The following is an 18,988-nucleotide window of genomic DNA, read 5'->3' as shown; positions in this document are numbered from 1 at the left end:
TCCGCTCTCGCCGGAAGTGTGCGCTGTGTAGCCGCTGACCGCGCGGTTAGCTCTCCAGCCAAACTCTTTCTCCCAACTTGCGCCGAGTGCTGTGCGCTGACTGGGGGAAATAGGTGTGGGTCCACGGTGGGTCCTTCCCTCCCCTCTTGTGCCTGAGGGGAGCGGATTGCGACCCTTATACCCGGCGCAGCGGGTGTGCTGTTCGTGGTTGGAGGCTAGGGGGGAAAGGGACCCCGTGCTCCTGGGTGTGCGCCGTGGCATCACCTATGGCCCGCCCGGAGGTATCTACCTCTTGGTAAGGGCGCCTCGTCTTGGCTATCCAGCGTTGGGGGCTGACTCAACGAGTACAGACTAGCTGTCTCAGGTAGCACCCCTGGTGTTAGGGCTAGGCCCCAACCGAAGAATCCTTGAAATTGTCTCCTAGAGACCCTTTGTCCAACCTCCTGTTTGCGAGGACACTTAAAAAACTGAGTTGCCTGGGAGTGGGCAGAGGGTTATAGAGGGTGGAGAAAGTTTAAGTTAAAAGTGTCCTGCCTCCTGGTGGGAGGAGATTAACCCCATGGTGCCTGTGTCCCCCAGGACGTAAGAGAAATACCAATTTATATATGCTAAACTACAGCTACAGTTCTTCCATTCTGCATCATTTGAAATCCTGGCAGGAGAGGAGGGACTAAAGGATGCAGGATGCAGGCTGAAGGCAGGCTGAGGACAGTCAACTACAGTTACATTTTTTTGTCAGCCAGATCAGCGGGAGAACAGGGGGCTAGGCTTAGGTAACAGTTATATGTTCCAGATCATATTATTACATTAAAAATCATGAAAAGGAGTGGCCTATTTTAAACCTGACACACTGATAACTTCCTATATGTTTAAATCATCATGGCCATGCTTTGCCCTTACTTTTTTCCCTATTGGACCAATTCATTGGTTGCTTGTGCACTCTAACCAGTTAGTAACCAGCATAAATTGTAAGGTCATTGGTTAATTTCTCTCTTGCAATGGCACAGGCAAACAGACTCAGCATATCATGAATCTAACATACTGATATGTTAGATTGGCAGCACTCTGACAGGCACAGGAAGCTGCCAGTACTATGTGTGACATATAAGAAAGTAAAAAAGCACCTGTAGTGTTTATAGGGGTCACTGACCCCCTCAGTACAGGGTCTGTGCAGAAGTGAAGAATCAGCAGAGGGATAATTCTGAGGTGAATATCTCTTCAGCTGCACATTTTTTGTAAACTATGTACGGACCCCTTATCCGGAAACCCATTATCCAGAAAGTTCCAAATTACGGAAAGACCTTCTCCCATAGACCCCATGTTAATCAAAGAATTCACGTTTTTGAAAATAATTTCCCCTTTTCTCTGTAATAATATAACAGTACCTTGTACTTGATCCCAACTAAGATATAATGTATCCTTATTGGAGCCAAAACAATCCTATTGGGTTGTGAATTCCATAGGTGAAGCCAGTCCTCCATTGTCGAGATGATACCTACAATGCCATCACCTGCACCAACAGTCAGACAACTGGATTGTACACAGTCACCCCATGTAAATATGGCATTCAACTCTAGGGCCAACTGATCAGACTGCATAGAAAACAACCACATCTCCCACACACAGATGGAGATCAGCAGTTGAGTGATTTCACACACACAGTGATGCTTGGCCAATTTCATTACTACTAGAGACAGCTGGCAGGCCATATTGCTCTGTATGTGTGGTCAGCTTTACTCAGCATGACAGTTCCAACATCCTGATAGATATGAGTTCTGATGGCACTGAATCACACAGAGTATATATAGCCCCATGAATCTCACAGCTCAAAGCTTAATGTGCCATAATTCTGCCCCACATATCGTCTACAGGCACATACAAACACAGACAAGGTGCAAGTACATGGCTTGAATTAACCATACCCACCCCAGGAGGGACCCCTAGTCGACGAAGTCCAATACTTAAGCATTTAGGGGTGCAAGGCTGACAATACAAACAATTCGGGGCACACATGAACATGAATTCATTCAAACTGAGGGGCTGGCATATTTTTGGCAGAGGCACAGTTTATTTTTAGTCCACTGCAAAAACGGCTTCATCAGCACTCGGAACAGCCATGGCATTTAAAAGAAACCTTTATTCATTCCATTAAAATCACATAGAGGCCCAGTTTATTTTTAAACCAACTGGGCATTGGGCAATATTTAATATCCCTGTCAATAAATATTAGCTCATATTAGTTAATGAAACACTCCATAGGAATGTATAAGGTCCAACATGGTATAAGAGTGAAGTGAGGCTGATATCTCATAGGCAAGAATATTGTGAAAAGCCATGTTCCAGGGAGGGTTTATTCCAACATCAGGTACTTGGATGAGCCTCACAAGTGATGTGAGAAGAATACAGATGAGAGGAAGAGGCAGGTCTGGGTCTGAGTCCATTGCAAGTTGATACTATCACACAGGAACCAGAGAGGTTAGGGGTGGGGTGATAACCAAAGGGCCTTCCACTGTACAATAAATGCCACAAAAGCCTTCTTATAACAGAAAATATAGCATTCCTTTAAAATCAAAAATTAGATGTTTTAACTCTCACTCAAGGAATCATAGGGGGGGAGGGACATTCAAATGGCTCCTTAATGTTCCTATGGCTGACTGTGCATTCAGGAGCACAGCTGGCCTTTAGTCAACATCAGGCACTGTAAAGCTTTCCTAGATTCCCAGAAAAAGGTGTTACTGTTTGAAGACTCTGCCCTGTTTACTTTTAGCAATTGCCCTAATTCTCTTTCCCGTAACTCTCCTGTCTTCTGTCCCATCTCTCAGTCTGTATGCCTGCGGGCAAAGGGCATGCCCTGATCATCTGAAAGAGCCAAGTAAATAGAGTGTCGGGAAAACCCCACATTGAAAGCAGCATTTGTTTATCCTTTTCTATCCTGCTTGTTCTGACTATTGAAACTTTGAATAGTGCCCTGTTTATTGCACCCAGAGGCCCAGGTCTTTGCAGTACTTAAATTGAGTGCCTTGATCTGACTGCAGCACTGTTTATGTTTGGTGGAACTGCAGTGAGAGGGGGGCCCTGCAACCCCCCAGCTTGCACATCATTTAAGCTAAGGAGCACTGGTGGCCACAGGACACTAGGGAGCCCTGTACTTACAGCCTGCTGGCTACCATGAGCCAAAAAGCAACTTGCTCTGCACCTGGCTGAGGATTTTTATTTGGTGCAAAGTGCACCTTGCCCTACCAATCCCACGGCTTCATGGTTGAGCACGAATGTGCATTAGAGTACTGATCTTTAGCCTATATTGAATTTCATGAAAAGGTGCCTGTGGCAATGAGGATAATAGGTTCTTGGAAAGGAGTGTGGGATAGCAGGTGGTGCCTACTATAGCAGTTGGGATCATAGCCTTTGGGATACTGTGCCAACATTGTTTTATGTGCAATGGATGCAGCCAGACAAACCTCATTGGCTTCCACAAGCAGCAAGAACCTCGCTCTTGGGACTTAGATTTTGTTAAAGCATCAGATACAGTAAACTACAAAGGTTACAAAGGTTACTGAGGAAATAGAGGAATATTGGCCCGGAACATGCTATGTTTGCTTGGATACAGAACTGGCTGGAAGAATGGAATTGGGCCCTTTTTCATTAGGAAGGCTTTGGGGGTTATGGTAGATAAACTGTGCCTCCCCAGGCAGTATCCGTATCAGTATCAATTAAACTGGTTAAAGGAATGGAACAATTTTGTTATCAAATGAAAATCAGATTTCAGCTGTTATATTGTTGCTAGGGTAAATAAGCTCTAGCAACTAGAGAGCAGTTTGGAAGTCAGAGCGGAATTTGAAAAGAAGAGAGCCTGGAAAGAAAGATAAGCAATACAATATAACAATTACAGTGAAACTAAACTCAAACTTTTGGTTGCTGGGGGTCAATGACCCTGATTAACAGATAGCTATTTCAGTGGCAGGCTAGATATAGGCAGAAGTTTCCTGGGGACAGAAGCATCCCAGTTTCCTGGGGACAGACCCCATTTCAGAACCTTGGTGCCTGGGGAAAACTATCCCAGGGAAAACTTCCTGCCCACTAGCCCTTTAGGTCCCTGCCAATCTGATCCGCCATCCAATCTGCCCCAAACCAATAAGGATATGAAAGCTTTTCTGTGCAGCTATTTTGGTTCACATAGAGCACTGTGCGAGGGAAGAAACGGAGTTTCTTTAAAGGAACAGTAACACTAAAAAATAAAAATGTTTTCAAATAATTAAAATATAATGTACTGTTGCCCTGCACTGGTAAAAGTTGTGTGTTTTCTTCAGAAAGACTACTGTAGTTAATAGAAATAGCTGTTGTGTAGCCATGGGGGCAGCCATTTAAATTGAAAAAAGGAGAAAAGGCACAGGTTACATAAGAAGATAACAGATAACTGTGTAGAATACAATGGGAATCTGCTACTTATCTGTTATCTGCTTAGTAACCTGTGCCTTTTCTCCTTTTTTCAATTTAAATGGCTGCCCCCATGGCTACACAACAGGGTATTTATATAAACTGTAGTAGTGTTTATGAAGCAAACACACAACTTTTACCAGTGCAGGGCAATAGTACATAGTATATTATTTTTATACACTTTAATTTTTTGGTGTTACTGTTCCTTTAAAAATTAGACTTATTTCTAAGTCCAATTAAAGCCTCTGCCCCCTGTGTTACCCTGTGCACTCTATTCTCCTTCGTGATTTAAAGTCCATTCTCACTTCTTCAGTCCTTAATAAGCCTGAGTCAAACTGGACAGTATAAACAATGAAGACAGATATGCTAAGAAAAACTCTTAAGATGGCTTAAAATTTCCTGATACTCCTGTTCATCAGCTTGATCAGATCAATAGCGCAGATTCAGATGTTGAGCCTGTGTCATACTGGAGAGAGTATTACACACACACACACATATATATATTTTAATAAGTGCTGGAGAGGAGGTACCAGTTTTAAAATCATGCATGTTCCACAAAGCATAAGAAGAAGAAGGGGTGCAAGACTGAAAGTGGTGTTTCATCTTTTTAAAGGAGACCTATTGGATAAATGGAAAAAAGGGTAATTTTGTAGGCAATTATGAATAATATACGGTGCTGGTTTCACTTTGTGCTGAAAATTAATCCTCTCTGTAACAATGGCCCCTTTATTGGAGCTCCCTATACTGTAGATCCTATCACTTCTCTGTCTGAGTTTGAAATGAAGAGTGGGCATGTCCTAACGGCCCCTGCCAGAAGCACAGTAGAAGGGGGAGAGCCAATCACAGCCCTGCACTCACACAAGCAAAGACAGGCTTCAGTTCCCTATCAGGTCAGCCTAGCTGCTGATTGGTTCCTATCCTACAGTGCAGTGTATGGAGGGCCACCGGCTCCCCAGCTCATCCAGAGAATTCAGCCAGCAGGAAGTGGAACAGATGGGCGGGGCTAGTGGGGTTTTGGTTACATTTCTCAATAAATCAGTCTGAAGCACAACTTTTTTAAGCACAATCCTTCTATATCTAGAGGAGTATAATTCACTGGTACATTCATAATTTTCATAGGATATGTCTCTTTTAAAGCAAGTACCTCCGAGGAGTGAGAAGGAAAAGGGAGAGCATAAAATAGAGAGAAATAGGAGAAGGAAAAGTCGCATCACTGGTTGGTGCCAAAATGTTAGGCACCTCCAAGTTATTGTATTCACTTACCCGATACCTGCACAAGCGCAAGCAGCACGAAGAAGGAAGAGTGAAGAGGATCGCTTGTTTGCAGGTACCCCGGGCCGGTGCAGTTTTCTGTTAATAGGAGCACCAGCCCAGGGTATCAGATAAGTGATTGTAATCACTGGGAGGTGCCTAACATTTTGGCACCCCCCTGTAATTGTACCTTTCCTTCTCCTCCTTTAACTCACAAAATAAAAAAGCATAAAAAGGTCTACTCATTTATTCAGCATGCCCATACATTTTATTACTTTTGGCTTCTGCCCTCACTAATCAGCATGCATGTACACTTTATCCCCCTGGGCTTCTGCCCTCACCAATCAGCATGCATGTTCACTTTATCCCCCTGGGCTTCTGCCCTCACCAATCAGCATGCATGTTCACTTTATCCCCCTGGGCTTCTGCCCTCACCAATCAGCATGCATGTACACTTTATCCCTCTGGGCATCTGCATGCTGATTGGTGAGGGCAGAAGCCCAGGGGGATAAAGTGAACATGCATGCTGATTGGTGAGGGCAGAAGCCCAGGGGGATAAAGTGTACATGCATGCTGATTGGTGAGGGCAGAAGCTCAGGGGGATAAACTGTACATGCATGCTGATTGGTGAGGGCAGAAGCTAAGGGAAATATGAACATGCATTCTGATTGGTCGGGGCAGAAGTCCAGGAAAATTTCCATTTGCCCCCAGCAGATGAAGCAGTAGAGAAGCATCCACATATAAAGTATACAAAACCATAAACTATGTTAACATAGCCAGTATTTTCAGACAACAAACCAACTGCTAGGGAATATTTGTGCTGTAGGCAAAAGACAAAGGGCCATCTCCCATGTGCATACACTGGTCAGTGCGCTGTAACAGCCCAGCAGAGAATGGGTTAATGGAGGGCTGTGTTGTGGCTGCTAATGCTCATAACCCCGAGACAAACAAGCAGCCTTTGTTGGGATCCCAGTGATATTCACGGCTCCCACCGGGTGCAACCAACTTGTTCCATCACAGCCTGCTCCAACTTTCCCAATGAGCAGACAATGTGCAGCGCTAGAGCCAATCAGCGCATCCCTGCTGGGAATCAGTCTCTCAGCGCCAGCGCAGCCCAGTTACAGAGGGGACTCACCTCACAGGAGCAGCACAGATCCTTTCTCTCCCTGCTCCGCCTTTAGCTCTATAGCAAAACTGATGGGTCTCGGCTCATTACTCAGTCTCACAAGGAAGACAGCCCCTTTCCCTCCTCCCACACTGTTTATTCACAGATGCTGTCTCTATTTGCCCGCCCCCATCCCCAGTCCCCACCTTCCCTCAGTGACAGCTGCCTGTAGCACAGAGACATTGGCTGAGGTAACAGGCTCTTGCCTTCTGGGAAGTGAGGTAATTACAGGTGAAAAGTTTGCTGTTCTGGTGTAGTAACCAATAGCAACCAATCAGACTCTTGCTTTCAAACAGAAGTATATATTCCTTACTGACTGGTTGCTATGGGTTACTAGGTCTGGTCAAACTTTGAACTTTTTACTACATTATTCTTTTAAGACAGTATGTGGCAGTGTTCCCCCAGTAGCTATAAGGAGGGGGCAAATATATGCATTCCAGTCGAATGGTGCCATTTTAGTCAACTGTAATCTGATTAGCAGCACACATGCCCATTTGCAGAGCTGTCAAGTCTCCTGGAATAACCAGGAGTCTCACAACCCCCCCCCCATAGCTATAAAAATCACCCAAACACTCACTGCACACATGCAATCTGCATTCCGTGACGTCACACGCATTGTGTACCTGCACAATGACGTCACATGTTCCAAGCCCATGGGAAATCAGTGGCCCCCTGCATGTACCACAATTATCCCCTGGGAGACAAACTCCGGAGATTGACATCTCTGCATTTGTCCCATTGAAAAACAGTAGCTTCCCAAAGGGACACTTCTTTAGCTAATAGTTATTATAATTCATCCATTGTATTCCAAAAAATGTAAAGTTATTTTTACATGTAGTTGCTATTGAAAGCATTATTTGTCCCTTCCTTATTTCAGCATTATAGGTAGGGAAGGGAACTGGAGCCTTTGCTGCTACTTTCACTGCACGGATGGAGCTGCAGCAGAAGAACCTGCCTAGGGCACAACTACTGGGAAAAGGGAAAACAGAAGAGAACATGGAAGAACAGAGGGCACACAAATCAAGAGAAAAAAAAAAAAAAAAGAAGAGAGCACAAGGGAAGGGAAAGAAGAAATTAAAACCAAAGAGGGAAGGAAATTAAAAACAGGAGAGGAAAGTGGCATAGAGAGAGAATCACGAGAGTTGTGGAGAAAAGGAAAAGAAAATGAGTAGAAAACACAACAAAAGGGTGGAGACAATGCTCCCTCTAAGGCAGGGATCCCCAACCTTTTATACACGTGAGCCACATTCAAATGAAAAATGTTTTGGGGAGCAACACAAGCATGAAAAAGTTTCCTGGGGTGCCAATAAGAGCTATAATTGGCTACATAATAGCCCCTATGTGGACTGGCAGCCTACAGAAGGCTCTGTTTGGCATTATACTTGGTTTTATGCAACCAAAACTTGCCTCCTTACCAGAAATTCAAAAATAAGCATCTGCTTTGAGGCCACTGGGAGCAACATGCAAAGGGTTGGGGAGCAACATGTTGCTCACAAGCCACTGGTTGAGGAACACTGCTCAAATTTTGAGGCCACACACACACAACAAATTGTGGTGCACACATAGAATTTTGTGTGAAAACACATTTTTTTTTTTTATCTATTCTGAGCTGAGCACACCTTTTTTTAAAAACATGCACACAACTTTAAAATGTGGGCAGAAAAGAATATTTTTGTGCACAAAAACAGAGAAGGAATTAGAGAGAACATTGGAGGGAGAGGGGAACAGAGGCAGAGAGAAGTGATCAGATGTGAGAGGGGGTGAATATAGAAGTGAAAGCATTTAGGAATGGGAAAGAGTAGGTAAGAGAAGCAATGTTGGAAGAAGGAGGAAAAAATCTGGTAACTCTTCCCTAAATGCAGAGGCTGGACCCTGGGGAATAAAGATTACTGCAGGGGCATTTCGGCCCCTAGTGCCACCCCCCGCTTTGGTTTTATTCGAGGGGGCGGACACATTGCTAGTGCAGAGAGCAAAATAGCCAGTGTCAGACTGGGGTGTATGGGGCCCCTGGGGGCCCCCACCCAGCCACAAGCTCCTATTAAAATTCCAATTAAGGGCCGTTACACACTAATCTCCCCATGTACCCCTGCCCTTAGGCTGAAGACACACGGAGCTACTAGTAGCAGCTACTTGTTGTGGCTACTAAAATAGACAATGCTGATCATTTACTGATAATTGTCTCAATGCGTTTTCGCAGAGGCAATTCTCAGGCAATTCTCGCATTTTAGGTGAAGACACTCTGGGCTACTAGTAGCAGCTACTTTTTCATGGCTACTAAACCCCAAAAAATACTCTGCCATAGACAATACTGAGAATTGCATCTGCTAAAACACACGTAGAGACAATTAGCAGTAAATGATCAGCATTGTCTGTTTTAGTAGCCGCTACTTGTGGCTCCATGTGTCTTCACCCTTTCTGGTGTTTAGTAGCTGTGAAAAAGTAGCTACTACTAGTAGCTTCGTGTGTCTTCACCCTTAAATTTCAGGATTTTGATTCCCAGGAGCAGCTTTGCTTTTCGTCATCCCTGGTAACTTCAGGGGGGCTGCAACTCACCCCATGGCCCCTATGTATGTGCATGCTGACTGGGGAGGGCAGAAGCCCAGGGCAATTTACCCCAGCAGATGAAGTAGTAGTTGTGCTGTAGGCAAAAGACAAAGGGCCATCTCCCATGTGCATACACTGGTCAGTGCGCTGTAACAGCCCAGCAGAGAATGGGTTAATGGAGGGCTGTGTTGTGGCTGCTAATGTTCATAACCCCGAGACAAACAAGCAGCCTTTGTTGGGATCCCAGTGATATTCACGGCTCCCACCGGGTGCAACCAACTTGTTCCATCACAGCCTGCTCCAACTTTCCCAATGAGCAGACAATGTGCAGCGCTAGAGCCAATCAGCGCATCCCTGCTGGGAATCAGTCTCTCAGCGCCAGCGCAGCCCAGTTACAGAGGGGACTCACCTCACAGGAGCAGCACAGATCCTTTCTCTCCCTGCTCCGCCTTTAGCTCTATAGCAAAACTGATGGGTCTCGGCTCATTACTCAGTCTCACAAGGAAGACAGCCCCTTTCCCTCCTCCCACACTGTTTATTCACAGATGCTGTCTCTGTTTGCCCGCCCCCATCCCCAGTCCCCACCTTCCCTCAGTGACAGCTGCCTGCTAACTTAGACATTGGCTGAGGTAACAGGCTCTTGCCTTCTGGGAAGTGAGGTAATTACAGGTGAATAGTTTGCTGCCCTGATGTAGTAACCAATAGCAACCAATCAGACTTGTGCTTCCAAACAGATGCCAAGTATATAGTTACATAGGGTTGAAAAAAGACCAGTGTCCATCAAGTTCAACCCATCCAAGTAAACCCAGCACACAACCCACACCTACCAATCTATACACTCACATACATGAACTATATATACAACCAGTAATACTAACTGTAGATATTAGTATCACAATAGCCTTGGATATTCTGATTGTTCAAGAACTCATCCAGGCCCCTCTTAAAGGCATTAACAGAATCTGCCATTACCACATCTCTAGGAAGGGCATTCCCCAACCTCACTGCCCTCACCGTGAAAAACCCCCTACTCTGCTTCAAATGGAAGCTCCATTCCTCTAATCTAAAGGGGTGACCTCTGGTGCGTTGATTGTTTTTATGGGAAAAAAGAACACCCCCCCCCCCCATCTGCCTATAATCCCCTCTAATGTACTTGTACAGAGTAATCATGTCCCCTCGCAAGCGCCTCTTTTCCAGAGAAAACAACCCCAACCTCGACAGTCTCACCTCATAGTTTAAATCTTCCATCCCCTTTACCAGTTTAGTTGCAGTCTCTGCACTCTCTCCAGCTCATTAATATCCTTCTTAAGGACTGGAGCCCAAAACTGCCCCCATACTCAAGGTGAGGCCTTACCAGGGACCTATAAATGTTCCTTACTGATTGGTTGCTATGAGTTACTAGGTCTTGCCAAACTTTTTACTAGTTTACCTCAGCTTTTTTTAAAACAGTGTGTGGCAGTCATTAGTCATTTCAGACTCACTAGCAGCACCCATTCATTTGCCCCATAGAAAAACAGTTGCTTCTTTAGATAATACTCTTTTAATGTGAGTGCAAATGTGAGTGAGTGACAAAAGAAGTGAGTGAGTGTGTCAGTGATGGGGGAACTTCATGGCGATGGCGGGGGGGGTGGACAATTGTGCATGTTAGTGGGCAGCAGTAGTGATGCCTTGGATAGCAATACCACCTGGCTAAGTTCTGCTTGCAGGATAAATGTAACGTTAGTTTCATATTTATAATACCCCAGAACTCATGAAAAGATAAATACTATGCCATTGTGCCAGTTTCATGCATCCCTAAAATATATATTTATATATATATATAGCATTAACATTAGGGTTTCCCTGTTTGGTGTCAGGTCAAAACTGCATGCACGGCTTTCCAAATTAGGAAAGGACAAGCTGTGATTTACAAGGTGATGGGCCAGTTGCTAAACCGCAATGTCAAAGCACCGTCCCATGATGTCACCAACCCGCCCCTACCCCATGATATCACTGGTCACCACCCACCCTTTGCCCAGAGATAGAAGCCGGCAGAGGTGGCAACCCTAATCAACATACAACACTGTGCTGCACAATAAATACTTGCATATACTAAATATAGAGATAACATATGAAAATACAGCCAATGACTCTAATGTGATCAAATTTGGGGGAATGATAATAAAATGGGGGAATAATATTTCATTTGATACACCATTTCCAGCGAGTTATGACATTTTGGGCCTTATTCACTAATATAGGCGGAAAAGGAACTTGCGCTTATTGCTAATATGCTCATTGCACCTGCTAATCTAAATGAGGCACAAGGTGGCCCTGTACTTTACACCAGCTATTGGTCACTACAGACTTCCCTAATATAGTTATAGATATAACTCTCCAATTCACTCTAAAATTGTATGATTAGATTGGAAGCTCTGCAGGAAAGGGACTTCTATGGTCTTGTCTATGGAACTGGATTGGATTGGAATTTTTTTTTCCAGATTTGGATTTTTTTTGACAATTATGACTTTTTTCCTGCACATACTTTTTCAGTTAAAACATTTTAGTAATTGTCAGACATTCGTGGACATTAGTTTATTCAAATTTGTAAAATAAAAAAATGAGTGTTTACAGTAAATAAGGCATAAAGATTACAGCTATAATCAGTTCAGGCCAATGTCACATGGGGCATTTTGATCTAAACTACTTGCAATTGCATCTAAATGCCTGCTACAATCATTAAATTGCTTCACATTGATATCAATGGGTCATTAAGGGCCATGCTGGGCTGCATTTATACCAGTGGAAATCAAGCTGGAGTAACAGTAATATGACTGTCCCTACCAGCAATCACAACACACTTTGTGACATCGCCATATAAAATGAAAAATAACTTATGATAGCAGAAATTATTATGCAACACAAGTAGGTTACTGGCAATTCTGATTAGTACTTCTTTTATTGGGCAACATCTGGCAGAAAATCATATACACAAAGGGCATTCTTATAACAGGTGCTTAGTGGTGTCACATAACTCACTGAACCGTAACCATTAAAAGAAATAATGTATCCGCTACTTTACAATGTGAGGATATTAAAAGTAACCCGTAAGTTCTATGCAACCATACATGGTTAACCTGTGCCAAATAAAAAAAGTAACATTGATGTAACGGAAACAGAGAGCAGAACAGCTGTTCCCTGAAACCACAGAAAAAGACGAAATGTAAAAGTAAATAGCCATGAGAAAATGGCAAAATAATCCCATTCTGTGGAAAAACTCCCTCTCTTACTATCTTCTACTTACGACAGGCAACCCTAATGCAGCATCAGATTAATACCCTGCCCTATGTATGCCCCCCCAGCCACCCCCTCTCCTACCCAATTGGCATGTGTGCAATACAGTCTGTGTGCAGTAGGTCAGATGGGAAAGGGGTGCCCCGCTCCTGGATTAGGGGCTGGTGTCGGGCTGGGATATTGAAAAAACATAAAGGGAAAAAAAATTTCTGTATAGGCCCTCTGAAGCTGCGATAGTGTTCCCTTGGGTACCTATGCAGAGAGTATGGCCCTGCACCAATAAAGGTGTTGAAGCCAGAGCAGGCACCAGGCTGCTACATAAAGTAATCAATTTTGTTAGTTCAGTGAGCATTTTGTTACTACAGGACTCTGCAATGCACAATGTAGCTGCTACATCATCATTTTGAAACTTTTTTGGGACCCAGGATTTTGATCCAACCAATGAAAAATCGATTGGTGTCCAATAATGAAGCTTCTTTTCACTACTATGTGTTACATATTAAATAGATTGCATTGTTGTAATTAGAAATGTCACTGCTGTACTTGCCTGCTTTGGATCATATATTTCCTGGTTCATATATAGTCATATAGTTCATGGAGTTTGCACTGGGGCAGTAACACATAGCAACCAATCAATGATTAACTATGCTCCACAGGTTGCAGAAAGAATAATTGATTGGTTGCCATGAGTTAAGGCTAATGTCAGACGAGGCGTCTGGCATATATTTTCGGCAAGCTGAAAATCGCTTGCCGAAAACAGCGCCATCTGCCTGCATCTGAATGAATGGAATACGCTCAGGTGCAGGCACATGTAGCCGATATCCGGAGATATGAAGTCTTGCGTTTTTTGGCGGATATCGGCTACATGTGCCTGCACCTGAGCGTGATTCTCAGCTTGCCGAAAATATACACCAGACACCTCGTCTGACATTAGCCTTATGTGTGAGTGCAAATGTTGGTAAGTGAGCCTCCAGATGGTTAATCAAGACCGAAGAGCCTTGTCAGGCCATGGTAATTCATGCAGAATAGCATGGCAACCCATTTTTTGATCACATTTTCAATTCAAATTCAATGTCTAAATGATAACATTTCAATTTAAGGCAAACAATTTCTTTTATTTGAGGCAGTCTATAAATGTACAAAGTATAACCCATTCTACTGACCCTTTGAAAGGGTTTTCTAATAACTTTTGTACCACATGGGTCTTTTTGTTTTTGTTACTTGGCCCTAAGGTAGTGTAAGAGGCCTTCCCTATATTCCTGCAGCACAATGAAATTGCATTTTTATTATTTATTTATGTAAAATGTAAATATTGCTATGCAGCCTTTATGTAGCCAAAGGTAATCCTGTTCATCTTTTGGAAGGCAACAAGAATCAATCTTCTGAATATGGAACATATGTAACAACATCAATACTGTACATCCTTACAGTTCAGACTGGATGCATGGTTAGAGATACAGAACATGGGCTGAATGACATGACAGACATATAGACAGCCACGGCATTGACACAATCTCCTGGTTAACATTTCCAGCCTTCCTGACCTTTACTAAGGGGATACACAAATAAGCACTGTGGGGTGAACTTTCCAACTATTGAAGGGAAATGAGTCATAGAAACAAGGGAGCTAAACTGGTCTACACATGGCTGCATCTGATAACATGAATACCAGTAGCCATTCTCACTGGACAGCTCTTAACCCTTTAACCATATTTCTGGAGAGCCTTGTGCACTACTACCATGCTGGAGCTTAGGCATATAGTCCCCCTCTGCCTGTAATGGATCAGTGCCCTCTGCTGGGAATATGTTCTTAAAAATAGCTAAAAAGCTTCTTGTTTTATCAGAAGAAATAACACTGGAACAAACCATCTCTCAAGCACAGGAGATTCACTGTTCCACTCAACAGGAAACACCCTGCAAAATGGAGTGTTCCCGAAATCTATATCTGCTCAGTACAGAGCCCCCTTAAACCATATTATTGGTAACTTTGTTCTTTCATATCTTTCACATGCGGTTCCCTAAAGAAAGAACAAACCGTAGAATGAAAGAAGAACTGCAGCAACCTGATGTTTGCAAAGACTGACAATTGTGTGCATTATTTATATTTTTAGAAGTCAAGTTGATTCAATGTACACTTGAAGTTTGTATGTATAAGGGTTAATTATATACACTGTGAAAAGCCTTCTCCAGACATTCAGAGATGTGTGGCTACTCCTGAAGTTCATGGATGAACAGTATCCAATTTGCTATATATTTTTAGAAAAGAGGACATGAAACAAGATTGTGCCAGTGCACTATACTCCTCTAAATACAGAAGGAATATGCTGTGAAAAGTTGTTTTTCAGGCTAATTATTGAATATTTCTCCAAAAACCCTACTTGTACCACCCATCTGTTTCACTTCCCACTGCCTCCTTTCCCAGGCTGTGCGGGGGAGCCATCAGCACACAGCACTTTATGTTAGGAACCAATAAGCAACTAGCCTGACCTGAAAGGGAACTGAAGCCTGTTTTTGCTTGCGTGCATGTAGTGCTGTGATTGGCTATCCCCTCCTACTGTGCCTCTGGCAGGGACACACCCACCACTTATTTGAAACAAGGACAGGGAAAGCATGAGTTATATAAAGAGCTCCAATTAAGGGGCCATTTTTAAAGATAATGATAATTTTTAGCCCAGAGTGACACATATTATTCATTATGGTCTAAAAGACTTGGGGAGGGGGGGTGGCTATACGTTTCCTTTAACCCCCCCCCCCCCCCCCCAAAGCATATTGTGTTTAATTTAAATTAAAGCAGCCTAGAATACATTATTATACTAAAAAAGGACATCCTGAAAGGGAAGAAGTATATGAACATTCAACAATGAATAATACACACACTAGTAAAGTGCATACATGACACAGAAAACTATAGTCAACCATTTACCACTTATTTATATAATAATTACAGAAATATATGAGCAAAGCTAAATGATTTCCTTTCGAACTGAGCCTTGTTATTCAGCCATTGCAAAGAGTGAGAATGCGGCATTTGTTTATTATTCCCCCCCCCCCCCACGCAACTAAGTCCACAATTCTTTTTTTTTTTCTTTTTCTCTGTAATTAAAAAAAACATCATTATTATTGCACCATTGCTATAATGAATCTAAAACAGCCCCACCTGCAATTTGGTTCTGCCAACCAGCTGCAATTGGAAGTTACATTGAACAGCAGGTGGCACTGTTGCTTCACATTCCTTATAGTAGCAGTGTATAAACTTCCAACATCTTGAAAACTAGAGAAAAAAACATGTAAGTTGCTAATAAGGGGCTCAGTAAGCAAGTCTACATTAATTTGTTTATGTTTCTTTTAATATTATTTCCCCATCTGCTGTATAAGATTATTATTCTTTATGTATATAGCGTCAACATATTCTGTTGCATTTTACAAAAATAAAACATTTCAAAAGAAGAATTTCTCATTAAAGTTCTAAGCTACCAAAGTGTGACCTAGCTTTCCTCTAGTCTGAAAATAAATCCCTTGCATAGAGAAAAAAATCAGCATATTTCAAGAGTCAGAAATGAAAGCAGCACAAGAAAGTGAGCAGATGGTGTTTCTTAGTCAAAGTGTGAAATAAGTACATATTTTGCCCTTCTGCTCCTAAAGGGAAAATAAGGTGATGCTGTGCATATTCCCATGGAAAGAATGAGTGCATCTGCATAGTGGCATAGCATTTAGATGTTTCATAGCCAATCTTATATAAATAAAAAAGTAATCAAAGTATTTCACATTCAGTTGTTCTGTCTTTATGTTTGTACTGAACCAAAACCATGTCTAGCTTTCTGTTAACTAGGTTGCTTCCTATTGAAGGTTGTTATCCCTGTGCCAAAGTAATGTTTATTGAAATAAGGTTGTTATTGTATGTTATTGAATTGATGGTCTTATGTGCCGAGTGTACTGTATATTAGTAGCCAGTAGAAGTATATCTCTAAAGACATGCTTCAGTATTCTGTGTATATGTAGTTATTATAGCAATGCTGATGGCTTGTGTAGTGATTTTGATCCAAATTAAATAAACTAACATCAAAAAATAAAAATGTTTTAAAGTAATTAAAATATAATGTACTACTGCCCTGCACTGGCAAAGGTTGTGTGTTTGCTTCAGGAGGACTACTATAGTTTATATAAATAACTTGCTGTGTAGCCACAGGGGCAGCCATTGAAGCTGAACAAAAAGAAGAAAAGGCACAGGTTACATAAGCCAATAACAGATAAGCTCTGTAGAATACAATGGGAATCTATGCCATTTTTCTGTCATCTGCTGTGTAAAGGTGGCCACACACGTGGTGATCTGGCGATGTTTCGTGCGACCATCGGTCGCACGAAACATCGTCAGATCCGCCACACACCGTCAGGGCTGAAACAGCAGAAAAGGAGGTAGAAACAATAGGATTTCTACCTCCTTCTGCCGATTCAGCCCTGACGGCAGATTTTGCTCAGGCGCCTTCTATGGCGCCCGATCAAAATTTTCTGACCTGGCCGATTGGCGAGTCGTCCGATATCAGCAGCTTCCTGCGATACCGGTCGACTCACCGACTTGCCATACACGCACCGAATATTGTACGAAACGAGGTTTTGTACGATATTATCGGTGCGTGTATGGCCAGCTTAAGGGCCGTGCAACAAATCTCCCGTCGCGGGTGACTAATCTCCCCGATATGCCATGCCACTGGCTAGAATGTAAATTTTCCAAAATTGCCAAAGTTGCCTTGAGAGGAAACTTCGGCGATTTCGGTGCCGCGTTTGCCATCCCACCGGTCATTTACATTCTAGCCGGTGGGATGGCATATCGGGGAGATTATTTGCCCGCGACAAGGGAGATTTTACGCGCGGCGACTAATCTCCTTGTCTGTCACAGCCATAAGGGTGGCCATACACTGGAAGATTCTCTCATTTGGCAAGGTCACCAAGTGAGCTTATCTTCTCCCAATACTAATTTGATTGTTTGGCCCTTTTTGGGTGGAGGAACCTGGTAATAGTGTGTGGGCTTTCTCTCCCTAGTTATTGTGTATAATTACATATGGGTGCACCAGTTCATTGTGTATCTGATGCATTCAAACTACAAGCATCCATCCCATACTGGCAGTTTGGCTTTATATATGGCTAAATAACTTAACTACTTGTATTAATAACAAAGGAATAAAAACATATCAAATAAATATACTGTAAGGTATTTAATAACACCAGACCCATATTATATATAACAGAATACATAGCTTTAATGTTAATATTACAGAATCCAATACAGACATGTGTGGTGAGTTTCTTTCTCCTACTTATATATATATTTTCATTCACCGATTCTTTTCACTGTAACTGTAAGTCAAAGAACCATTGTTCACCCACATCTCAGTACAGATTGATATATGCTGCTCTAATATATAGTATAGTATGTACAGGTATGGGATCTGTTATCGGGAAACCAATTTTCCAGAAAGTTCTGAGTTACAGGAAGGGCATATCCCATAGATTCTATTTTAATCAAATAATAAAGTATTTTAAAACAGATTTCCTTTTTCTCTGTAATAATAAAACAGTACCTTGTATTTGATCCCAACTAAGATATAATTAATCCTTATAGAAGGCAAAAAATCCCATTGGGTTTATTAATTTTTAAATGATTTTTTTAGCAGGCTTCAGGGATGGAGAAATTACAGAAAGGTCGTGAGCATTCTGAATAAAAGGTGCCATACCTGTACAATTACAGTAAAAGTTATTGCTAATATTTGTGGTGAAAGATCTTTAGCTAATCCATCTCGTTGCAAGATGCAGGTTGAATGGGATATACTGTTGGATTTGGGCACTGGAGGTTGTCTACTTCCACTGAAGGACTCATTTTACACAACTGGCTTTTTGTGTAGTCTCACAGATTATTTTTCTTACAATAGAACTGGTTGGGCTTTATCCATAAGATGAAATTCACACTCTTTACCCAACTAACCTGCAAAGGAATCCAGTTTGTAACTGACACCCGCCCATCGGAACTTCCCATTCTTAACTCCTTGCTTTGCACTGTGTGTCAGGATTATTTCTCTAATAGATATCTGCAAAGAAGACATCTCTATCTTTTTGTTCAGCTTCTTTCCACCCCGTAGTTACCACCCAATAAATGCCAAAAGTCTGCCATTGGACATTATAAAGAAATAATAATCCAGAATGTGATGCTAAGTTTGTATATATCAGCTAATGATCCATTAGACATAATAGAACAGCAGGCTTTTGCTCTGTTCTGTTACAGTCATAAAAGTGAATTCAGGTCCCATTTCCACAGTGCTAATTGTGTCG

At 42.4% G+C, this 18,988-nt stretch overlaps 1 protein-coding gene across 2 annotated transcripts in view; it reads right to left on the bottom strand.

Annotated features, from left to right (window-relative positions):
- The window catches only part of serpine2 (serpin peptidase inhibitor, clade E (nexin, plasminogen activator inhibitor type 1), member 2), a 33,848-nt gene extending 23,848 nt beyond the window's left edge, over positions 1 to 10,000 (bottom strand). The window contains 1 exon segment of one of the 2 annotated variants that reach the window (NM_203600.2): positions 9,804 to 10,000. The gene's annotated coding sequence lies outside the window, so the exon portion shown is untranslated. 2 annotated transcript variants of the gene reach the window in all.
- Positions 10,001 to 18,988: the final 8,988 nt, after the last annotated feature.

This window comes from Xenopus tropicalis, chromosome 5 (genome assembly GCF_000004195.4).
Source record: "Xenopus tropicalis strain Nigerian chromosome 5, UCB_Xtro_10.0, whole genome shotgun sequence".
Classification (NCBI taxonomy): domain Eukaryota; kingdom Metazoa; phylum Chordata; class Amphibia; order Anura; family Pipidae; genus Xenopus; species Xenopus tropicalis.
This window is presented reverse-complemented; position numbering and strand designations above follow the sequence as displayed.